Source organism: Anser cygnoides, chromosome 1 (genome assembly GCF_040182565.1).
Source record: "Anser cygnoides isolate HZ-2024a breed goose chromosome 1, Taihu_goose_T2T_genome, whole genome shotgun sequence".
In the NCBI taxonomy this organism is placed as follows: Eukaryota; Metazoa; Chordata; class Aves; order Anseriformes; family Anatidae; genus Anser; species Anser cygnoides.
Window position 1 is genome coordinate 93,311,191 of NC_089873.1, and position 26,103 is coordinate 93,337,293.

At 38.6% G+C, this 26,103-nt stretch overlaps 1 long non-coding RNA gene across 3 annotated transcripts in view; it reads left to right on the forward strand.

Moving 5' to 3' along the window:
- The window catches only part of LOC106038858 (uncharacterized), a 93,075-nt gene that overhangs the window by 43,687 nt on the left and 23,285 nt on the right, over window positions 1-26,103 (forward strand). For all 3 annotated transcript variants that reach the window (XR_010833727.1, XR_010833728.1, XR_010833729.1), the window contains exon 3: window positions 11,713-11,791. This is a non-coding gene — a long non-coding RNA (uncharacterized lncRNA). The remainder of the gene's footprint in view (window positions 1-11,712; window positions 11,792-26,103) is intronic.

Consider the following 26,103-nt stretch of genomic DNA (forward strand, 5'->3'; position numbering starts at 1 on the left):
AGAATTATTAATCCAAGTGTGAATAAAATGAGAAGAGGCAGCACAGTAAGCCAAAGATATGTATCCTCTGGCATATCAGAGGATATACCAGCCTGTAGTGGTTCCTGACCTCCTGCGCAAAGTGCTTGCCTTTCAGCCCTGTGGTGAATAAGTGGATGGGCTACAGCCGGGCTGCCTGCTCTCATTCTCTGCCTTTACTGCGTGGCACAGAGGAAGGATTGCTTTGCCTTGGATCTCTGCTCTGCAGCTATGCTGCTGGTGCTTCTCCTGTTCTTGCCTACCTTGGTTTCTGGGGTTGTAACAGGATTCAGATCTACGTGAGCCAACTTTTTTTGCATAGCAAACATTGTTTAGGAAAAGTGCTATCTGTCCTTGATTCCTGTATTTCATGCAGAGCTGCTTGAGGACACATATAAATATCTGCAAGGAGTATTTGTGGGTTGCACAAAGCTCTGTCCCTGGCTTTCATGCTCAGTCATCCTTAACCCCTCTAGAATTAAGATGTACGTAATAAATGATTCATTATGAGTGATTATTTCTGGAGACTTTTTTAATCTTATCGAAGCGTAGACTATGTCAATCATATGTGAAGCCTCAAATGGAATTGATTCTCATAATCAACCACTCTTAAGTTTGTGTCTAATTTTCACCATGTTGTCTTAAAGGAGGATCTGATTCTCAGTGCCTCTTTTGCAAATTGAAAGAAAGAAATAATGTATTTTTAAATCCATCTTCGGGACTCAGAGCCATCAACTGAATAGCCTCTGGAGTCTTAGGATTTCCAATAAGCTTTCATCAACAAAAAATCAATCACTTCAGGGAAAGATATTTGTATCCCAGTGGTAGCATACAAACAGAAGAGACGTAAAACATATTAAATTAGCTATTTTATCATGTGGCACAGTATAAATGGTGCTAATCTACATATGCCATTGCAACAATAGCTTGTGACACAGCAAAGTGTGCTGTTAACATCAATAAATAATGGTATTTCTGAATGTACAGCATATTGACAGATAGACTTTGAGAAAGAGTAAGTAAAAAAAAAAAGCAGAATTTTGAAGATAAAATTGGAAAAAAAGCATCCTGTAATTATACAGGTTCATGGAAACTGCCTTGAAGATTTCCATTGTGAATTTCTAATATACATGTAGGGACCTTACTATTGAAAACTAGATGAAAAGTAGGAAAAAGGATTAACAACTTTAGGGAGTAAGTACGCAGCCTGAATTGTGCAGCTTCCATTAAAGGTAATGGGTCTTTCAGTGTGCATTTCTTGCATTGAAAATGTGCCCTTGATAGTCTCATTTAATCTCACCAAAAGAAATTTCAAACTTCAGAGAGCAATGTGCTAAATATTATGCCATATAAGAACAACCAGGCACAGCCATAATTTCGTTAACCTTCTCAGTATGTAAAGCTAATGCAGAGCTCATCCTACCGCACAGTACTGTCTACGCTGGCAACTGCCTCCTTGCTGAGCCATATGCCCAAGTTTTCTTACCAGAAAGAATCCAGCCACTTCAAGCCAACAACTTCTCATTTTTCTTTAAATGAGAAGTGTAGAAAACATACATTAAGAGCTAAAGCAAAGATTTCCAGTCTCTTCTGGCATTCCAGCTGGAGTTTCCTTTCTGCTCTGTGCAGGCACAGTGAGCAGTAGTGTGATAGACACATTTAAGGTTTCCTTCTCTTAATTAAGAGAAAAAAAAAGTTACTGTAATGACAGACAAGAAACATATACTAGTGCTTTTTTTCTTTAAGCAGTCATGTAAAATAGACAGAAAAATATGTAATTTATGGAGAGATAAGATCAAAATATAAGCTTAAAAATATGAATGAAAGTCAAAGGTTTAACGTGTGGTTTGTGTTCCTTACAGAGAAAAAAAGTGTAGCCCAGGCATAGGATTTACAAATGTATGTGCTATTTGTTTAGACGTATGAGGAGCAGCTGAGGTCACTGGGCCTGTTCAGCCTGGAAAAGAGGAGGCTGAGGGGAGACCTCATCGCAGTCTACAACTTCCTCACGAGGGGGAGTGGAGGGGAAGGCGCTGATCTACTCTCTCTGGTGACCAGTGATAGGACCCCAGGGAGGGGTGTCAAGCTGCGACAGGGGAGGTTCAGGCTGGATATCAAGAAGAGCTTTTTCATTGAGAGGGTGGTCACACACTGGAAAAGGCTCCCCAGGGAAGTAGTCATGGCACCAAGCCTGTCGGAGTTTAAGAAGCGTTTGGACTTTCATATGTCCAATAGACAATATGTCTTAGTCATACGGTCTGAATTTTTGGGTGGTCCTGTGTAGTGCCAGGAGTTGGACTCGATGGTCCTTGTGGGTCCCTTCCAACTCAGGATACTCTATGATACTAAAGTTTGCGCTGCATTTTCACAGAGATGGGGTCTGCCAAAGGGCCAAATGTATTGAAGGACAACTCCTTTGAGTCCCTGCAGAAATGAAACATATTATTTTTATTTATTTATTTATTTTTCCCTACAAAATTTGGATACCATTTATGGCTTTATTTCTGTTGAACCTATATTCTTCTATAGTGATTGAAAAGACCCCTACTTTGGCAGGATTTGGCAGGACTTGGAATGAGATGTGTTAAAGACGTATTTCCTGTGTAAAACTATATGTATTCTCTGTGTGCTCAAAGAGCCCCTTAACAGCCTAGACCTACCTACATCAAGGCACTCATTCACAAGAACATTCAATGTGAACTCTCTTCAATTTTTCAGCTTTATGTCTTTCTGATGCCAGAACTCATAAAAAATTGTACAAATCTTTTTTTTTTTCTATAAGCAAAAATGTTCATCTTCTCTTTGTTTCCGCTTTCCTGATAGTAATGTTTGAAACATTCCTGTTCATATTGTCAAAAATACAATACAAAACTAAAATGGGTATGTGAAAGGTCACCAAATATGGAAAACTTTAGTTCAAAATGTGTTTCCTAGGAAATTTATGAGTGAATCAAAATAAAGTGTCAGAATGACAATACCTGTGGGACATTAACTCTCAGTATAGTAATGGTGTTCCAGCTAGAATATCTCATTTTCCAGAAGTTCATTTAAGCCTAGGCACTTTAAATAATTAAGCCACAAAAATGAAGAAACTCATGTGAATGTGATTTTGACCTATGTTAAAAAATCCCATTTCTTTTATACTGTGTGAGGTTGTCAGTGACCAATCAGAGAAGACCAGTGAAGTCCATTCAATGCACACAATATAATCAATGCACAAAAACCTCTTTGTCTTATTAACAGTATGGTCTGAAGCCAAGATCCTGAGTAATGCAGGTGCGATTGGAATATCCAGTGATGATTTGGCCACATGTATATGGATTACCAGAACCTAATATTGGCAAGAGGAAAGGAAAGGTCCCACCTGCATTCTGTATATGTGGCAGGTGTGACTTAGTCTATTGACTCACAGTTGCAAATGTAGCATCATAATAAACTCTGCACTGTTCTTTGACAAGAGTTTTCGTTCTGTGCTTGCAGGGGAGGATGCAATGCACAGGCATTTGACATTTTCCTTTTTACTAAATACCTTCAGTTCTATTCCAGCAAAGGCAGAATGCAAGGGGATGCGAGGTAAAAGATCACAGCAATGTTTTAGATCCCAAAGTTACGCATGTTCTTAAATCGTGGAATGACCACGAAGCATTAATGGAATTAAGCGACATTAAAACCCACAGTTTTGATAACTGCTGTTCATTGAAAGGCAGACTGTATAGGGAAACTTCTAATTTATGTACCATGTAGAAATATATCTGCCTGCCACCATAAGAAGCAAGCAAGACAGGGTCTTACAAGCTCTTCTTGAAGAGGAGTTCTTTTACATCACCAAAAAGAGGCATCTCCATACAGATGATTGCCTCAGACATATATGTTACCTTGCTGTGTTCTGGGTATGCTATTAGTATTAATCTTGCAACTCTGATCTCATCTCTGGTGGGTAATTATATTTTGACCTGTAAATTGCCCATTCAGCTCTAGTTTCCTGTGTGACAAGGCTGTTGAACAGTTGCCAAATTTCATGCCGGAGGTGTCTGAACTGTAGTGGTAGATTAAATAATCCCTGCAAGCCACATTTCTGTAAATGTTTCTGAAGGATATTAGAACCTTTTAGGGGTGAAAAAAAAATTGTAAACTGCAGTTAAAATTACCATCCAGCATTTGATGTTATTGTGAAAGAATGATATATGCGTGTATATATATATATATATGTATAATGGCAATTGACATGATTATGGGATGCGTTGATCGTTGGTCACAAGTACAACTTCTTGTTCCTGTGTGAAGGTAAAGAAATGGTGTCTGAATCAAGATTTAGTAAAACTTCATTGTCATTCTCTAGAGGTACTGGCTTGTATTTCTTATTTACATTTAACATTAATAAAGATCTAGAAGCAGAACAACTCAGCAAGTACTATCCCAAAGATATTGTGGAGTTCCAAAATGTGCTTTCTTTCTCAATTACAATGAAAATCTCAATTAGGCTAGACATTCTGATCTATTTTATTCTGAAACTCTGAACAGTTTTATTTCAGTAATGCTGAAATAGAATATTATGTTAAACCTAAAGTATTAGCAGTAATACATAAAAAATATGAAACCTTATAAATTAAAGGTAATAACAAAGTGAAATTAAATGCTTTCAACTTATCAAAACACAAGGTTTTAGTATGACTGAATCAAAGCAAAAGGTGAAATATTATTCAATTTGATACTTTTAGGTGAAACATTATTCAATTTGATACTTCTCTCTCAATTCTGGGTTGGAAACTGGCATGTGTTTATTTTAATTCAACATTTCCCAGTGTGAAACAGTTCTCTGGAAAATGCTTTGACCATACATTATCTGTTAAGAAAACATATATATTAGCATAAGTCTTTGCTTGGTTCCTTCAATCTAAGTAACAGTACATGTTTGACTCTGCCTGGCAGTGGCTGCAAAGCATTACTGCTGGCAGGTCTTCCTAATAGTAGATATGCGTCTCAATTGGATTCCTGAGGGCCTTGTGCCAGTATCATATACTCTGCTTGGCTTAGATGCAGGGTTAAATGAATGACCAGTTACTAAAGGGATGTAGCAACCAAGCTATTTTTTCATCCATGGGTCTTTTCTTCACAGGAAGTTAATGCTGTGCAAAGATAGAGTATGAAACTACAATGCAGGGGTGTCCACAACTGCATCTGCAGTAGACAAAAAGAAAATAGCTGTGTGACCTTGTCTGGTCATGTTTTGGAAACCCAGGTACCACACTGTGTGATATTAGTAGAATAGGAGTAGAGAACAAAGAATAAGAGCGCAGATGCATTTTCTTAATCCAGGCTTAAGCTAGGTACTCCAAACTACCTTCCTGTGTAGACATTTTTATGAGCAATAAGAGAGGTTGCTTACTTAGAAATGTGCTTTCTAAGCTTTTTGTCTCTCCAAGCTATTTTGGATGCTTAATGTCTTTGAAGATGGGTTGAGGTATGTCATTCATAACTGTGGCATTAATAAACTGAGAGCTATTGTGGAATGGCTTGTGTTCAAACCTGTGCTGTCTCCTAATTTGTTCGGTCTACTCTTTAGACCCAATTCCCTCTGGTCAAGATTGACAAAGGGCCACTGGCAATACTATCTTGCAGATACATGTACACTAGTGCTTAACAAGCCATCCCTCTGCCAATCTCAAGACAGACTAGCATCCAGCAGCTGCCACGAGCAGCTGTGGGCATTCAGCACCTCTGAAAATTAGCTCCAGGGTATCTTGAGATTGGTATTCCAAAAGTGGTGAATCATAAATTAGAAGCTGCAGTGAAAAACATAGCTGTAGTTCTTGAATTTTTCATAAGAACTACTACAATTAAAGCCTTATAGCAGATAAAAATAAGTGGGAAAAATCAAAAGGCTTGCTGTGCCCACTTGAAAGAAAGAATTCATATGACTGATACTCACTATTTTTTTCAAGTAACATATTTAAAATAATGTTGATAATTTTGAAATAATAAATAAGATTAGTAAATTACCAGTTAAGTGAAAGCAGAGTGAAAGGTCAACAGCTAACCAGTAAAATGAGCAAATTTGTTGGTAATAAGTTTGATAAACCTACTTGGCTTTTGGTGAGAAAAGCTGAACATCAGTAGTGGTTTAATTGGGATGGAATTATCTGAAAAAAACGAATGCAGAAAACTAAGAACTGAAATGCTTCATTTACCCAACTTCATGTTACGGTTTCTTGCCCAATATCCCACAATGTGCTTATCACATATTTCACAGCCAAGATATCAGATTCTACTCAATAACACAGTTTAAGCAGATAGTGAGACACAGCCCCCGGTTCTAAATTGATATTAATACCTAACTTGGTGTCAGATATGACCAAGAATATTGCTAGAGTCATACTGCGTATCATAAACTCTGCTATGCAATTTGTATAACAGCTCCAGGTCTATGAAAAACCCTTTCTCCAGTGAAGCTTTGTAAATAGGAAGTACAGAAGCCACCACAGTTAGTGGGATAACATACGAACCAGCTCAGGTCACTGAAATGGCTGAAAACTCCCTAACTTTTCTTCTAGAGAAAAGTCCAGAATGCATTTGCATTAGTGGTTTACTTTTGAATGGTTTTGGAGTTAATCTCCTCATCGTCCACACTTAGCAAGCTTTCACATTGTGGACCAGTTCTTCAAAGTGGATTCTTTTCAGATGAAGCTAAAACAGGAGTCATGCTCTAGTCATGCTTCAAAGGCAGTGGGCTCAGTGCAGGGGTCCAGGCTAAAGCTAGTTTGAAGTACAAGCGCTCTCAAATGCAGCTCATGCAGATATCAGTTCCTAAGCACCAGCTCCTTTCATCTGTAAAGCTTCTCCTGTTGGTCTGCATTACTTGATAATGCTGACCTAGCTTGTTTGTCCATCTTCATTACTGTATGCCTGTGAGCCAGGCAGCCCATAATTCCTATGCTGCCTGGCTGCATGCGACATCAGGACCTTTCTAAGACTTGCCTGCTTGCAGGAAGTTTGCAGAGGATAAAATGAGCTTTGCAATAGTCTTTCCTTCAGCACACTTTGGACACAAGGCAAGCTGGGATTTGAAAGATGATAGACTTAAGACTAGACTCTTTGACTGCCTATGAACTTGCAACAAGTTTTTAGGACCCATGCATTCTTCCTGTTGTTGGTTGGAGCTGAAGTAAAGGTATAAGAGTAATTGCTTGTTGGCTGGTGCATATCCCCAGAGAAGAGCAAAATGCAATGCAGCTGTTCCTCATCTGTGTCTTTCACAGGATGCACAACGATGCTGGCTTTTGGGGTTTAAGGACTGTTTGGGAATGAATCCTAGAGTTCCTCTTCCTGATTTTTCTATTCCCAATCCCAGTTTCTTACTTTCCCACGTTCTTCTGTTTTGCACTGACTCAGTTTTATGTTGTCCCAGAAGTGCTGGGAGCATTGTTTTTATTTTATCTTCTTTTAACAAAACCTGCAATATCTGTAGCAAACTTCACCAGTTCTAAAAATCCATATGGTGTTTCTATATCAGAACTAGCATGTGGAATCCACAGAAAGCATCCACCCACTGGCTTAAGAACGTGGCAAGTCTTCAGTAAATAAACAAATAATATGATGGGCCATTTAGTCCCACAGAGGGAAGTGCTAGTGGTTTCTCCTCTCTGGGCTTTCTCTGAAGGTTGAGGAAGGAACTTGTGCTTGTTACCAGGAAGAAGGAGCTCCACACTCTTGTGTTATAAGTGTGCAAGGTCTCTGCAAGTACCTGGCTAATAGAAATTGGCTATTGTCGTGACTGTATGCAGACTCAGCATCTGCTAAACTTCTTGGGATAAACTCTATTCATTTTGTGTTCTCTGCTAGCAAAGAGATTTCTGGAGAGTCTTTTCTCATATGTTACTGTATCTTCCTGGGACCTACATCCTACAAGCAGGTACCGGGCAGCGCAAAAGCTGTGCTTGCTCGACAAGGAAAGTGCCTTCTTGGAAGCAACTCAAGCTTCTTCTGTCCCTATTGCCCATATTTCAGCAGTGCACATCTAAAACATAGTAGTGGTCTTTTCCTGGTGCCTCTGAATTCTGAGGAATGTGAATAGATGATCAGTTTTGCTTATTTTAATATTTTAGAACACTAAGTCTTGGTTTCCCTGGGTTTTTCTTTTGTAAAATGGTTGCATGAACAGACTGCACCGCCTCCCACCAGCCCACGAATGTTAATATTTTAATGTTTATTCCCATATCCCACTTGGCTGTCAAAAAAGTAGTATTTAGCAGCACACTTAATTTAGTGCAATGTATTAAAGTAGTGCTATCTCTGAATAAATACATTATGCCTCTCATGCATGATATGAAATTTAGAAAGGAGCCAGATGCTAGAAAGGAAAAAAAGAAAGAAAGAAACAAATAGCCATGGTCACCAAGAAACAAGATTGATACAAATTGGTGTAAGCTTCATTGGAACAAAAGGGAAAGAAAATCAATTTACATAAATAATACTCCTCCTTGCATGTTGATGTTGTTTAGATGAGTGTTTATGGGACTGGATGGTGGTGTCTTTCATTTCTTTGGAGAGGCAAGGCTGTGCACGCACTGAAGAAGAACTGAAGATAAAAAGAATGCAGCATTAATGGAATATCAGGGCCTCTGCTTGTACTGTTCCAGCCCAAGTAAAGTGTAAACAAATGTATCAGAACAAATGCACAGTGTTTACAAGCTTTCATTCTCTGTTTCTCACTAAGTTAGGGAACAGAGGTTTAGGAGGGACCCCACAAGGTCAGACTGGGAAGTTTACAGACAAAAGTATTTGTGTTTTGTTTAACAGAGAATTAAAAATGAGGGAACAGATGAAAAGCAAAATTGCTCATGATTGATTTGAGCAGAATTAAACATTCCTCACATTTGTGTCTCATGTGTTCTGCACTGGTATCCCAGGACAGGATGTGTTGGAGTATGACCACTGCAAATCAGTGTTACACCAGTGCTTGTCCCTTTCTTCTTTGCAGAGGGAATAGTCCAGTGAAGGAGTGCCAGTGTATAGTAATGACAATCTAGTTCATTGTGTTTAACCAATTTAGTTCTTTTCAGAGAGCACAGTGAGACATTTAATGCTATATGACGTGTCCAAATTCCTTTCACTTCCTGTCATCATAAAATATATATATTCTTTCTTTGGCTTTCTAACTTTGTAACATAAAATGACATGATATTAATATTATCCTTCCACACTCCGTTTGTTTTGTAGGGAGGAGATCAGCAGTATATGTGAACAGCAGGGTGAGTTGTCAGTCCTCTTCAAGCTAAGCAAAAGTTTTTCAAGTTTCTTATAAGGGACCTTTATCCATAATACTTTTCCTCAGAAGAACAGTGATGGCAAAACTATCACACTATATCTATACATATGCTTTTGTTTTATTTTGGAGCCCACAATGAGTGGAATTCTCAAAAGCACTCTGTGTTGGCCTCATTCAAATCCTGCTGGCTCTAAGTGGCTGCAAGGACATGCCACTTTGGAAAAAAATCCACCTCAAAATCACTTAAGCTGTATTTCCACATGACTACATCTAATTTTAAAGTGCACTGTAGAGAATCAAAACACCATGGCCACATAACATAAAGTGCTGGACCTGTACAAAGTCTCCCTGTCAGTCAAAGTTGTTCAAAATTGTTAAAGGGAAAACTCTGTTCCAGAAAGGCACTGTCTGTCTATTCATAGTTAGCATAAACCTGAAATGCAGCTCAAGACATAAGTCCCATGCTGGTTGTTCTGGATAACTGTTAGAAATATGGTTGTGTAATTGCACATGGTCCTATGAGAATGTGGATGGGTGGGTGAGTATGTCCTGTAATAAGCAGGAAGACAGACTGTGCAGCCACACCTGTTTGAAACAGGAACAAAGATGTTGTTGTTTCCAATGAAGGTTATCAAGTTCACCTCCTACCTCAACCATCAAAAGGAGGGAGGTTTTTGTTGGTTTATGGCAGTGCCACATGGCTGGAGGAGTGTCCTGTCATTATTTCGTTTGTGGCAAAACAGAGAAGAATCACAACGTGACTCCAGTGTCATGTAGCTGTAGATGCTGTGTATCTTTAGAATTTAATTTACTTTTCTGACTACAAAAGGATCATACAACGCAATACAATTGTGCCTGCTGTCAAAAAATAATCTGAGTAGCCAGCAAACTACAGTGTGATCTGCTCAATTTGTCAGACTTGTGAAGTTGGGGCACTTTCTCACATTCCTTCTGCCTGGATCCATTGTAATAAATTTGGATTGCATGTCAATTACTGCAATTTATGACTACCTATCTCTCCATTCTGAATATGTATGTGATTTTAATTTAAGGCTTCCTTACTGTACAATATTTATTATCGGTTCTCTATTTTAACCAGCATTGAGATAACTGCTATTTTACACCCTTCTAATGTCTTCTCTTTTCAAGGTCATCAGTTTTGCGACATCACTGAAAATGAAGTAGGACGTATGGTTCTGTTTAATCAAATTTCATGCTCTGCTGCCTCCTTCTTATGGCCTCTGTGCTAATTGATCAAGTTTTCAATTAAAGCCCTCCATCTTTGTTTTAATTCTTTGTTAAGGTTTTTATTCCATTACATGGTTTCATGAGATCTAAGTTGGTACAAGTGCAAACTGTCTCTGCCTTTCCAACTGTCTAGTTACAATGATTTAGCTATATAGTTCTCCTCATTCCCTGCTTCTTATTATTAAAACCCTCAGCAGAGTAACATCATCTGTTGGATTTAGACTTGAATTCCAAAAATCTGATTCATCCATCGAGAAGAGATTAGTTTACCTCATGAATTGTCATGGATAAAAATCTCTCTGTATCTCAGCATTTTCCAACCATCTTGCTCAGACAATTAAGCAAATTGCTGTTCCTAAAGAAATATTAAAATGACTTGCTAATATATGGGGCCATGTCAGGTATGTGCAGAAAACACTGCCTTATGGAGAGGTTTTCCTTGTGAGCAGTGATTCTGTTTTCATTCTTTTATTGTGTTTATATGGATCAAGTAAATATTAATATGGCAAATATATATTGATTCACAGGGCTGATTGCTCATTCTGTATTTTATAACTCTGTGTTTCAGCCCCTAAGTAGCACTGTATGAAATGTGTTTTGAAATCCACCAACATGTTCATTTTAAAAAATCAAATAATCTTTCCAATCAAAGGTTTTTAAAGGACAAAGAAAATGCTCCAACAGAATCTGTATAAATACTTTTTTTTTTTTTCAGGAAGACTTTGTTCACTTAGGGGTAGTTTTTCATTTAAAAGGTGGACTTTTTACTTAAGTTCTGATACTCTCTACTCTAATGAGAATATAGACCAGATCATTCTCTGAAAAATTTGCAATGATTGTCAGCAGTCTTAAAGGTTTATGGTTGAGAGTCTGCAACATGAAAAATCTCACTTTATGATAATCTTCAAATAAAACATGAAAGCCTATAAAACATTTTCCATTTCCCTCTTTAAGATTCAAAATCGGGTTAATTTTCCAACCTCAGCTGTCTGAATGTTAAAACAGAGCCAAGGCATTGACAAGAGTGACTAAAGCAGAGCAGTTCCACAGTGGCTGTGCTAGTGCATTCTTGTATGCTGTTTTAGTATAAAGTTCCTGCAGTTCTTAAACTCTTCCCCTCACTTTGTGTTGAAGAGCATGCTACAAAATTCTGTGCTTTGAAAATTTCATTGTTCTTACAGGCTGAAAATTCAGGCAGTCACCAGGAGAAGCCCTGATGTTAGTGGGAGTACTTGAGCCTTGGGACTCAGGGAACATGAGGTAAGATCTTGCTTCACAGAATCACAGAATCACAGAATGTTGGGGATTGGAAGGGACCTTGAAAGATCATCTAGTCCAATCCTCCTGCTGGAGCAGGAACACCTAGATCAGGTCACACAGGAATGCATCCAGGCAGGTTTTGAATGTCTCCAGAAAAGGAGACTCCACAACCCCCCTGGGCAGCCTGTTACAGTGCTCTGTTACCCTCACCATGAAAAAGTTTCTTCTCATATTTAAGCAGAACCTCCTAAGTTCCAGCTTGCACCCATTGCCCCTTGTCAGGCAACGCCAAAACTCTTGCTGATTCCAGTATGGTTAAGATTTCCACCTTGCATCCAAGATGATATCATTCATAGATGAAGACATTGTCTATGGCATCAAACTCTGTCAGGGATCCTTTGGGCTTCTTTGGGCAAACCTACTGACCACAATAAACAACACAAGTAACTACAGCAGCACAAATACTTTTATTTACAGAGCTCCCTCTTCAGACCTCTGAGGCATTTTTTGGAAGGACAGTAAAATCCATCTAGTCTGTATCTGTTTTTTTGCAGTAGTCATGTACCGAAAGTCTTGGGAAGTTGTAATAACAGGTCAAGCATACAGTGGTTCTTCCCTGGTATATTGTCCCTACTTCCAGCAATCCATAACTTAGCAATGTCCTTGGATATTAAAGTCCTTTCTGAGCTTAGCAGACTTGGTGGACTTGCTTCCATAAATTGGCTTTGTTGATTTTTGAACCTGTAACAGTTTCCTGTATTTAGAATATGCTTGGGCAAGGAGTTTCACAGTTTAACTGTGCTGCTTGAAAAAATACCTTCCTGTTGTTGCTGGTTTCAGCCTGTCACCTGATAATTTCATTTTTTTCTCCCCTACTTCTTGCATTACAAGAAATCAAAGTAATCATTTCCTAATAATCTTCTCCATGACATTGTCATTTCTGTTCATTTGTGTCATATCTACCCTCGGTTATCTCTTTTCTGTGCACAAAATTCTTAATCTGGTTGTTTCTTGTTCAGAGGCTGTTCTTTATTATGTGATACCCCTATCTGCAATTTTTTCTCATCCTACTACAACTCCTCTGATCAGAAAGCCAGGACTGCAGGCAGTGTTCAGCTGTGGGCACACCATGGGTTTATACAAAGGCATAATTATGTTTTCAGATTGGTTCTGTGTTTCTGTCTTAGTAATTCCTAGCATCCCATTAGTTTTTTTCTCAGGCCAACTGATGGTTTCACAGAACCAGCTGCTTTGACTGGAAGTTCTTGTTCCAGAGATGCAGCAGCTAGTTCAGAGCCCATTGTTGCACACATCAAGTTGAGGTTGTGTCTCCTAGGTGCACCACTGCACATTTAGCAACGCTGCTTTTCAGCTTTTATTTTATCCTCCACTATTATGCCATCTTTCTATATAACTTTACAGCATCTGTTAATTTCCACTGCCCTGAATAATTTAGCACTGTTAACAAATTTGTCTTCTCACTCTTCACTCCTCTTTGTGGGACATTTTTGAATATGTTTATTAAAAGCCTTTTGAGAGGGAGCTTGTTGAAAGCTTTTTGAAAGTCTTTTGACTGTGCTGTGAAAAGCTTTTGGAGAGGCTTGTACTCTCCATGTACAATAACTACAGGCAAAACCACCTCAAATGGACAATGACTTTTGCCTGAAACTCTCTGTCCTTCACTTCTCCTCCTCATAACGATGTAGGTCAATAATGCCCTCTTTTGCAAACTATTTTAGGGTTTGGGGGAGTAAAGATCATGTAATTGCTACCCTGTATTAGTTCTTAATTTAGCCATTTCAATAAGGTCTTATGTGGCGAATGTTTGAAGGAAGCCATAGGAAGAACACAAACTGTTCTTTAATTGTGTCTGGCAGCCATAATAATTAAAAATTGTAAAGTAAATGTTGCCCACATTTGAAGTATGCAACTACTACAGTGAAAGAAAATGGTTATATGTCTCTGCTTCTAAAACCCTGTCAAAGCCATTATGTGTTTAGTAAGCATATTCTGGAGTGTATTTGCTTATGCAAGTGGGCAATTGAAGAAGTGCGGAGATGTATACACTGCAGTTCACATTTAAATCAGGATTAAACTAAATTCAATGACAATTCAAATTTTAACTAAAGTTAGTGAAACAAATTCCCATATCCTTCCTGTGATAATTCAACACTGCTGAGCTTGCAAGAGAAAGATTTTAAAAAAAAAAAACACACCATCCCCCAGCTCAACAAAAAATAAAGAAAGCAACAATAAACCTCTTTTATTGAATGTTTGATTATTTTAAGAAAACCTGCTTTTTTTAAAATATATGATGTGTTTTGTCTTGACACAGTGAACCACAACATATAATAAATTTTAAACCAATTTTGTCTGTGAACACACACTATCGATTTAAATAGCATTTATTCACATTGGATTGTTTTAAGGGGTCAGTAGCTCAGCAAGTAGGAAACTTTGTGAACCTCCACTTGCTATCTGGGTAATGCTAGATAATGCAAGCACTGGGCTGGCTTTTCTCATTTCATCCTGAGTGGAAGCGAATGTCCAGCTGTTTCAGAATCAGATTTGGAACCAGTTAGATGTGGGAGTTATAGCCTGGAGGGTGTTACCCAGCACCTATTATCCACCAGCTGTGGAAGTGCCAGTACAGGTAGCTTTCAGTCCCACCTTATTTCTTTACCCAGATTCACATGTGAGATGGTAGGTGCTCAGTTCTCCTGCTATTCTGAGCCATCTGTCTTCCTGTCTTCTTTGCTGACCACTAACATAAATATCAATTCTGCTATAGACTGAGCTTGGGCAAAATCATGTTTCCTTCTCCGATTCACTCTAAACTCTGCTATCACTCTGCATTCTGTATCATCTAGATTGTGTGCTCTGATCATGATTAACCAAAGCCTTGAGGATACCATGGTGAATAAGAATGTCCATTGCACTGTACCAGCAACACTCCAACAAAATAGGTGGGAAATTCGGTTGGTGAGGAGAGGAAGGAGAATAATGTGTGAAATGTCCAACTGCTTATCTCTTTTCCAGACATTGTAGTCAATACTGATAAATTTTTGTCAACCCAAGAAATGTTTTCTCATCCAGATCTTGATATGATGGCTTCTTTTAGACTGCTTTAAATATTTGTTTTCCATTACCCACCTCATTGCTGTGTGCCAGGTCACATCTTCCTGACCATGCCCTTCATGGACCTGCTGAGCAGAGGCTGAAAACTGGAAGGAGCACAGGAATCCAAGCTGCTGCTTTCTGGGTGGAGATGCTAGCAGCCTCCTCCCATGGGGAGAGCACCTTACTCTCTTTGGTCTGGGGTAGTAAACCAAGGACTTTTCCTTTGTTGCAATGATCCTCAACTTGCATAGATGGATTATTCTATTCCTCTAGAAAAGGAGAATTTCTGTATTCCTTCCCCTGCTCATTGTATATGCTGTGCTGGCCACCTGAGTTTCCTGCCTTCTTTGCAAGATAATGACATATGGATGGTCGTTAACCTTTCAATCCCCTAGTCATTTTTAAGGATTTAGTTGACAGTGGTCATGGTGCCATGTTTATAAGTCTTAGATGATATATAATGCAGAGTTCTCTGAGGTCTATCCCAATTGTAACACCAAGTGCCATTCACACTGGTGACTTCATAATGTGTGCAAGTACTCATGTTGCCTTTAAGATTAATGCTTTTGTATAATGTAATAAAAGCATTTAACACAGGCTACCCTACATTATGCATTTAAACTGACTCTGTTAAGGCAATTTGTAACTAGTAAACTAGTAGGAGAAACTATGATTCTTATTAACAGCTGAATAATACACTTGTAATCTTTTATTTCAGAAGCTGCTGTGGGAAACAGCTTCATTGCTTGCTGTTTCTTCTGAAATCCAGCTGGTCTTCACTAATATGATGGTTGCTGTATTAAAAGCCTAAAACAGCTATTCTTAAATTTAGGTTTTATTGAATTTAATCATTCTATTTTTAAAATAGTACTGCAGATAATGATCCAAACAGATCAATATTTATAACCAGAGTAGTGCAAACTAAATACATTAATAAATAAAATAGATATGCTTGTACTTTCATATATAACTTAATCTGATGTGAATTGCAAACATTTTTAATTGAAATTAGCAGCTAATGAAAGTGAACTGTTTACCTCTTTCTGCAAAGAAAGAGAAATTCTGACTATTTCTAAAGAATAAGTATGAGATTCTGATCTAGTTCTGCTTTTACACAAGTGAATTAAGAACAATTTCTCTGCTGTCAGTGAAGCAATGCTGTCACTTTAGAGAAGTGAAAGGACAGAACAATACTTGTAGGGAACATGATCAGTGAAGCTGGTCATTCTGGTAAGGGTTGGCAAAGAATCAGATGACGGTACAGTAATTTTGGTTCCAAAGGCAATATATCACACCATGTTTGAGAAAACAAGCCTAACCACTTGAAAGAGTTAATTAGCCAAGTTTCAAGCCCTTGGTGGTTGTGGGTATTTCAGTTCCAGATTTAGCTAGGTCGCTTGGCGCTGCATCTTTCACATAGTGCACCCCTAAACTACGTATAAACTACTTCAGAGCAAAATTGCCTTTGATCTTTGTGCAGTCATTCTCCATTAACATATGTCAAGGTCCTTCACAGACATGAAAAAAAACAGTCCACTTAGCAGTCTAAAATAAGTGGATATGCCATGTACATTTCCTTCTTCATGTGTACATGGAGAATGAACCTACTTTTTGGTTAGGTGGACAAGAATGAATTTCTGTCACCTTTCTATCCTTTATTTTGGCTCCTGAAACAAATTTGCTTAGTCCCTGGGCTGCTTTATCTGTGACAATAATGACTTGGTCCTAGATCAGTTCCTGCTTGTCCCAGACTGTCAGAGCTCTCCCCACACCTTGGGAAGGGGGAAAAGAATTCAAGAGCACACAATATTACATCATCAGCAGTAAGTTTGTACAGTCAGGAAACCTACTGAGTGTAAAGTGTGCTAGGGAGGATGATCTGGACCTATATATAGGATAGGAATAAAATATTTCTATTCCTTATAACCAGAATTACATAAAACCACAGCTCATTCATTTTTTTGTACCCACAGGGAAAAAGAAAAAAAAGGAAAAAAAGCTATTTTTTTTTCTCTTTGAGTTGTCAGATCATGAACCTCACCACAGCTGCCATGTTGTACTTGTCCATATATAAGTCTCTGATACTAGATAGTCGAGACTGACATTTTTCTAAGTGGCAAGTACAGGAGTCTGTTTAGAGAGGTTTCATTACTACCTAACCACTTCAGATATGCTTTGGTCCATGTTAAATTGATTCTGCACACCCCACAAAAAAACCCATTGTCAACAGTAATTGCCAGCAACAGTTCCCCTCCCTCCTCACCTGTCCCCCAAATTGATATTAAAAATGGTTGAACTGCTAATGAAGATGAGACAACCCCCTCAGGAGACTTCTTGGGAGTACATTTGTCGAGCAGAATTTTAGTTAAGCCCTTTCATGAAGGACCTAACAAGTATGCAGAGACTTGCTGCTGTAACAACAACAAAAAAGTATCCATGCTTGCCTCCTATCTGCAAATTTGTCAATATATTTTTCTGTGCAAGAGGGAATACAGACCCCCACATCTTTTTTGGCTGCAAAAATAAAACACTGGAAGGTTCTTCTCTAATTAACTGTTAGATTTCCCAGGCAGGAAAAACTCAAATTCCCCCTCATCCAACTCTGATTCATTTCTGAAAAAGCCAAGTCTGCGATGCTGGTGGATAACTAGACACTACAAGGCTTTTAGCAGGCCCAAATGCTGTAGATGGTGTTGTCAATTCAATTTAGAAAATTTAAAAGTACCTGAGGATCCCTGGGGGAAGCTGTTTTGTGCTTCAGCAGGTTTGGCAGGGGCAGCAGTCCTGCCCAGGGTGCCAAATTCCTTCCTTTTGCTTACTCATGGGAAAAGTAATGCCCATGTGTGAGGAGTAGCACTTGATTTTACCATTTACTGGCTAGAGAAGTGGTAGTCACAGACCTAGCTCCTGGAAATAACTCTTACCCTCTCTGATGAGTTTTGCCTATAAGACCATCAGCCCAAAGTGTTCCACTGTGTTACTCGTCTCAGTTTCCCAATCCGAACACAGGAGCCAGAAAGTGTCTTGACATCTTGCCATTTCCAAAATTTCTTTTCTGCCCTCACACACTCTGAGCTTCCCTGTCTCAGTGTTCAATTCTTTCTTCCCAATGCATTTAAATCCAGAGGAAAACCTGTGGATTTCAGTACAAGTCTGACTGAGATGGCAAATGTGACAAGGAGGGATGTCATCTTGGTGGTTGGTCCTTTGTAGCTGTTCTGGCTTGTTTTTAAAAAGGAGGAAGAGCTACGAGAAATGAAGATACAATATATAAATATGTATATGGATATATGAAAAGTACTAACAGTCTAAAGTGGATCTGGAGTCAGTTATGGTGGGGATTACTCTATGTAGTTGTTTGCAACAGTAGAGACACAGACTTGTAGCCGTAGAAAGTCCTGCTTTGAACACTGAGACTGTACATAGTTGTAGGTCAGGAGAGGGAAGCGAAAACAAGAATGACTAAAATTAAAAAAAAAAAAAAAGGTAGATGTGGTACTTAGGGACATGGTTTAGTGAGCAATATTAATGGTACGTGGACAGTTGGACTAGATGATCTTAGAGATCTTTTCCAACCTTAATGGTTCTGTGATTCTTTGATTCTAAGAGGTGTGCAAGGGCCAAAGTCTCCCTCTTCAGAGCAGATTTCTGTGGGAAGTTTGCAAAGACCTGTGATGTAACGCTGTATGCATGGCTGTTTGTTTTCTGGGATTCTTCAGCTACCCACTGACATGGGAATCTGACTTCGCTGCAGATTTAGCTTGAGAATTTAAGCTTTTGTGGTGTTGCTTAAGATTCCAGCTTTCCTGGTTGCACAGTACCTGATCTTTGTGTAACCCAGTGCTGTATTATCCTCCCCAGCCTACGCTCTGACAGCATTTAAAAGAGGCGTGAATTTTTGCTGTTCATCTCAGTGGGATGTGTAATGCCCCACACCTAAAATTCAGCTCACTAACTATTTTGCCTCTGCTCTTTTCAGCTAATAGAGCCAGCTAATAAGACTCTTTTACTGTATGTTCCCAACATAGGTTGCATGGCATGTTAGGGTCTCGGTATAATTGTTCGATGCACTCACAGGTACTGGAGGAGTGGGAGTGAAAGAATGGGCTAGGAATTTCAGCCTATTTAAGAAGTTGTTTTTGCCTAAGGAGAAGCAATATCACAACTGCTTCCCAAGGATCAAGCCACCTACATTGTTCTGATTTGATCTGACTGATGCAACACTTCAGATTCTGTCTTCCAAATTTGGTTTGCCTATTTTTCATATGCACTTCTGCAGCACATTGGTGACAGAAAATAGATCGTGCTGAAATTCTTATGTTTACTCCATTTCATATTAAAATAAAGACATAGCAGGTAACTAATTAGAGACCCTTTCTAAAAATATGCCTGGATGTCATAAATGTCTCTGTTGCTTTCTACAAGGTCTTCTCCCAGAATTCAGGTCAAGACTCAGAGATGCTGTCTGCATTTCCCATACCATAAAAGTCTTTAGGTCCTTATTGCCATATTAGATTTCAGTCTTGACTTTGATTCCTGCAGGTGTAGTTGTAAATAGTGCTATGATACAATAAGACAATGATTACTGCAATCCCACAGATGTTGTGTATGGGTGTTGTCTTGTTGCAATAACCAACATAAAACATAACAAACTCTATGAATATGCAATCTAGTCATACTCACTGTTAACACAGGACCCCACAGTCTTTTTGCAAGTGGAAGAAGGTCCAGTTTCCTATTTCCACCTAGCACTTTTTTAATGGAAATATTCAACCCAATAATCAATTGGGTTTTAAGTGTGTTAGGTTTCAGCATTACCACATCAGTTGCAGTAGTTTCCTAAGATGTGGAAATGTACACTTGCTTTCTAATTCAGTCTTTGTGTGTATGCAAGGAATTCTTAGATGTGCAATTCAGGGTAAAGAGTTAGAGTATACCACCTACATCAACCAGGAACTTGTTACTTTCAGGCAGTGTACACTGCTGAAATATGAAGTTTTCAGAGCACACCTAATTCATCTCCAGTTGACTTGTACCCTATGTAAATAAGGTGATTTTACTGCAGGAGGTTTTAAGAGATTAATTTGATTTCATCACCATTGTAAGGATTTCTGAGGATATGCACAGACTGTATTCCTTATACATCACTTCTGATCACAATCTCTTTCCAGCAGAAAATGAATATGTATTTTATTATGTTACTTATATCATGATTTAGGTGATTGCGGATGCAAAGCATGCCTTTGCTTTTGTCTGTTCTTGCTAGGAAATTCCCTTTGTAATCAGATGCTTACTCTCAATGACAGTAATGGCAGAAAAACAGCCCTTGACGTACAAGAAAGGACTAATGAAAAAGAACAGGTGAATGAATAGCTCTTTGGAGCAGAGCTGGGTTTGAGAAAAGGGATAAAGGAAGCTACAAAGCCAGGGCAAAGCAAGCATCCCACGCAGGATTTGGTGTCAACCTGGAGGTTGATGCTGCACTGTTTCACTCTTCCAGGCAATGTGTGCTTAGTTGCTCAAAGGGAACAAGTCTAGTCAAACGATCCTGCTCTCAGAATAGGGGCTTTTTGAGTCAAAGGTCTCAGAGAGTTTTATTTCATCTTAAAGGAAAAAACTCAAAGCAGGAACAATGCGGCTTCATCTTCTGATTCTTATAGTTGTTTCCAGATCCTAACAACCAATTCAATGTTTTCTACCCATACTGAGCATCCTCAGGGTAAGAAACTGACTGACTCAGCCATACATCAACTTGCAATGTGTATATGCCTGCAATACAAGTCAGCAGACATTTGTTTTCTGTGCCATAAAAGACCAAGCAAACATATCATTATTATTACTATTATTTTTATTGTATTGTATTTTAGGCTGGTATTGGGGGGACTGTGAATATTTTTTCAAAGAAGGAACTGGCAAAGAAGATTAAGTGATCTAATAATTTGTAATAATGAGTACTGCATTTGTGAGTACTACAGAATGCTATATTCTGGCTTTTGGGACCATGTATGCATTTTTATAGGGGAATAAATAAATAATCATTTGTGACTTCAAAATGTAACAGTCTTCGGGAGGGAAGGGGAGAGAAATGAATGTTGATTCAGAAGGGAACTACTGTTCCAATTTGCTATAATTTTAACAGGAAGAGATATGTTGAGTGCGTACAGGAGAACAATGTGTACTTAATACTTCAAGTTAAGTACTGGTTTGATTTTTTTTTTTCCTCCTTATTCTTGGATCTGAGTATGAGCCATCCACAGAAATAATGAGTAATTATTGAAAGTTTTCCAAATTTCAGACCTTTTTTTTAAGGTAAGGAGAAGGAGCTTTAGTTTCTTGATGCATTTATATCTTGCTTCAGTTTTCAAAACTGGACGAACTTCACTGTGCAGTTCACTTCTGAACCATCACTGTAGAACCTGAACTATTACTATTCATATATAATTCATAATACTATTATAGGATCAATGGAAATACTTGGGAAGTAAAATGCAACTTAGTTTTTCAATGTCTGGCCTTACAGCAATAAAATAGGTTAATTTGAAAAGCTTTCCAGAGTTTTCAGGGAATCACTAATATTCTCTATTTTGATGAAAACCAGGTAGAATTATCCATAATGAAAATATGGTTGGAACTTTCATTGGATATGATAACTTGCTATTTTCTTTGGGTGTGAAAAGGGATTGTAAGTGTTTTACCTCCCTTACTGAGAGGCAATAATTCTCATGAAGAGTCAATGATATAGCTCACAAAGGGGAATTGAATCCTCTTCTGGTCTTTAATAATGATAGGTCATATTGTGCCCCTGGCTGTAAAGTGGATCTTCCCACATCAGGGGAATACTGCTGACGATTGATACTAGATTCAACTTCCAGCTGGTGTAGTAAGCTGCATAAGGAGTGAGTGCAATTGTAATTGTGTTCTAAAGGATTTCTGTGGCCTCTTGTAGGCATGGAAAACCCAACCAGTCATGAAGGGAATTTGTGGACTGTCAGAGTAAATCCCAGTCTTGATACTTTGTCCTGAAATGTATTCCTAAAACAGACAGAAAATAATTTTATAGTCTCGGAAGATTATATTGTCACCTCTCTAGTTTACAGTAACAAGACAAGTCTTTCAGTGAAGTCAATAACACAGGTTGAGTAGCAAATAACCATGCAGCCGCAGTAAGTCTTCTCCCCCACGAAAGAACCAGATTATACTCAGATGAAGTAGAAAAGAGATTTCCTCAGAAAGACAAATGTCAAATGTAAAAACGTCTGGACCCTGGATGTTGGCATGGGAAGGTCATTTATAGGCACTGCAGCCACACTGCCTTACCAATGCTGCAGGTAGAGGAGCTCTGGGGTGTTGTTCCCTGGCTGCACATGGAACATACTGCAGGACAATGGCCTGGGCTGCACCATCCCTTGACCACACTCTGCTTTCCAAGGTAAAAACATCTGGGTATCTGAGCTGGGAGAGAACCAGTAATTCCGGCAAAGGATCCTCTGATGTGAAGAAAAGTAGATAACTTTAGCAGGTGGATAGCACATCCACTGATGCCAGATTGCAAGAATCTGGAAGCATGTTAGCTACGGTTATTATTTGCACCATGGAAAACTATTCCAATATAGAAAAAAAAAAGAAAAAAAAACAATTGAGCAGATACAAGAAGCTTCTACCACTGGTGGCTTTGTGTGGTTTATATTTTGCTGTTTAACTAGTGCCTCATTGTAGGGCTGTTCTGTATTTTAGGAGGACATTGACGTTTTGTGGTTAAAGATTAGTTCACTGAATGGTTGCAGTTTCACATATGCTCCCCTCTTCAGAATTCCTTGTGGATGTTTTTTTTTTTTTTCTGCTTTTGATGAAAAAAGCACCTTTTTAATAGAGAAGTAGAAAGGAACTGGTAGATACAGCCTTAAGGTAATGTATTTATCCTTTTAGGATATAGACAGTGAGGGGAACATCTGTTGAAAGTACCACATACAAGCTGTTGAACAAGAAGATAGCAGTGGCAGTTTCTGAGGGGCAGTTATACTGAGGTTGTATGCCAGAAATAAAATGATTTTGTGGCACCCTTGCACAGAACTGAGAATCCCAGACACTGGCTAATACCTGGGTCTGTGGCTCTGTGCAGTTTTCCAAAGCACAAGGAAATCAGCAGAGATGTTTATCACAAAGCAAAAGAAAAAAGGCCAAATTCAGCACTTCTGTATACTCCCTTTATCTCCGAGTAATTCCAGTTATGCCAGGGGAAATATTCTTGTCATTATTATTAGTGGCAATATTTGACTCAAACTTTGGAAAGTAAGCTTAGTCTTTGACACAGTAAATATTCAGTTTTCTGTTTACCTTCTTCATGTTAATGTTTTAAAGTTTATGCCATAGTAAATAATAAATCGCACATTTTTATTAGATTGAGTAGACACTTTTACATTCAGTTATTAGCTGTTTAGACATTGGTAAATGGGCTATTCTCAGGGATGCTGATGCTTGGATATTCCTTTTCTCTCCAAATGCACATTCCAAATCACAAACCATTTCCCTTTTTTAAATCTTATTTTTTTCAGCAGTTTTTATTTGTGCCTGCATTTTTATAGTGTTTGTTTTTGTTGGGGATGGTATGCATAGATATTTTATTAATGTCCAGAAGCAGAATTCTTTATGATTCCTTATGATTCTTTCTCCCAGCCCTCAGATAAAGATCTATGAATTAGTACAAAGTAATATATAAGGAACTTTTTTTAGCGGCTTATGTGATCAGTACAGAGCTAGCACAGAGCATTCCAGAAAGTCTTGGCAGGACCCTGAAATGATCATCACAGATGAGTAGCTGATTGCAGAGCTGAATCAATCTGTGATTACATTACAATATAAGGGCCAGTTTCTGCAAGCCCTTATTCATGCAAGCAATCCTAATGGAGGCAAAGCTAAGAAAAAGAAAGCTGAAATCATCAAATTCCTTTCAAGCATAAAAATCATCCTCAGGAGTGAGGGGGTTAATGCCTTGACGACTGCCTTTCCTCCCACATTTTCCATCAGCAGTATACAATGTGAAATGAAGAGAATTATGTTAATAGTTGCTAATGGCTTAAATAAAAGAAACCCCTGCAAAGTCCAGTCCATCTCCCCCTCGCCTGAATGTAGTTATTGCTGACTCATTCTGCAATTGAGAGAGATTTCTTCCAGTAATCTGTTTAACTTTGACAGACTTGTGAAAACATCCTTAACCAAGAGTGGCTTCTACAGATGAATAGTTTACGGCATACCCATCTGAAGCTTTCACTTGAAAACACAGTGTATTCTGCTATTACATGTTGAGTTTCATAAAAAGCGTAATTGTAATTAGTCCTGTTTCTATAGCTATCCATAGCCCAGTGTAACAATATGGAAACCGGCCATGATGTGTTCAAAAGACAGAGGAATATATGATAAAAACAAAGTCAGAAGAAAGCGTAGTGTGTTGGGTAACATGTGTCCAGAAGTGCTTATTCCATGATTCTGAGAAGCACTTAAGAAACTGTACTGACATTTAAACTGTGTGTTTAATAAAGCCTGTCACTATGCAAAGCATTTAAGCATATGTTGAACTTCAAAGGTGAGGTCAGGTTGTACTGATGTTAATGGAAAAAGTGCATCGCAAATGATTAGCATGAGGCAAATATGGGCTGATGCAAAGCCCACTGATATCCAAGGAGCTGATATCCATTGGACCCTTATTTAGAGAGTTTGCTAAGATGGGGTCTCAATTGCTCATTCCACAGTGTGTTAATGCACCCCTAACATAAATGCTCAGGTGAAAGACTTACTGGGGATGCAGCCTCTATCCTATCTAACTTTAGATTTTAGGCAAAGACTGGAGAAAGTTTTGAAGCACATTCAACCAGAATTATCTGTCATTTCCCCTCCTTTGTTGGTCCTACAGAGTAAGGAGTCTTGTTTTTCCCCAGGTTCTCTGCAATACAGGAGACTGTCTCCAGGTGCCCCCAACTACTGCTGCCAACAAGCTTGTCATGCAGAGTTAAAGGAGAACAGGGACATTTCAATTTCAGGAGCATCCATGGGGTACATGAAAAGCACTGAGCAATCAGGAGATGGAAGATGGATGTAGGAAGAGCAGGTTAGATTAAAATTTGTACTTTTTATTGATAGAATCCATATATACAAGTATGGAAAGATTCGATTTCAGATGTTAAGGATGTTACTTCATTTATCCCAGACATAACAGAGTTGCCAATGAGTACAAGGAAGTATATGGCTCTTGGATTTTCCAGGGCCTTTCCATTTAGAATCAGGTAAGAAAAGATTCACATTAGATACTGGTTCCAGGGTATGAGGGGAATGTGTGTATTTAGGGACTTGCACAACGAATATACCTAGGCTATATGTTGTCTCACTATTGGTACTGCAAGCCTTAAGATGGAGACATCACATAGCTTCCAGTCTGCTTTTCAATGAGGCTTTAAAACAGGCCTTTGATTATGCATGTATTGAAGGCTTGTTGCTGGATATGGCAGGAACTACAGGAGATTCAGGGATGCAAAGCAATGGCATAGATGTTTTTTGGACCAGACTACAGAGAGTTAAACAACAGTTATACATTTAAAGTGATTTCAGACTGGAATGTTGCAAATCCTGATGTTTCTCTTGCACATAGTGACAGATATGAGATGCACAGACTGATACAAAGCCATGCAGCCTGGCTAGGGTTTGGCAGTTTCAGGACTGAGTTCATACATGATTTTGCATTTCTGTTCAAATACGTTATCCTAAAGCTTTAGGCATTCCTTAAAAGAGCTACAGTGAATGGAACCATGTATTTCCATAGGACCCATGGCCTTATGGGAGATCCAGCTGTGTAGCCTGTCTATCATGGAGGAGATTCTGTTATGAGTGGGGAGAAAAGGCAGAAAGCTCATTTGGGAAAATGTCATAAAGATAGGCTGTTCCTTAGGCTTGCATAATTTTCTGTCATTGACTGGTGAGAAGAGGGCATTCAAGCAAAGATGTCTTGGAGTGTTGTTTGATCAAATGTAGTCATCTTGGCCCAGGAAATTCATTCAGATGTTAATAAAAATGGAAAACTGTGATATGACACTTGCTGGATAGTAGGGAGTCTTTTGTCTTCCTTCCTGCAATTTACCCTACTTCATTTCTGAGGCCCATATAACAATGTGGATAGATGTCTATTATCACAGGACCTGGATTTG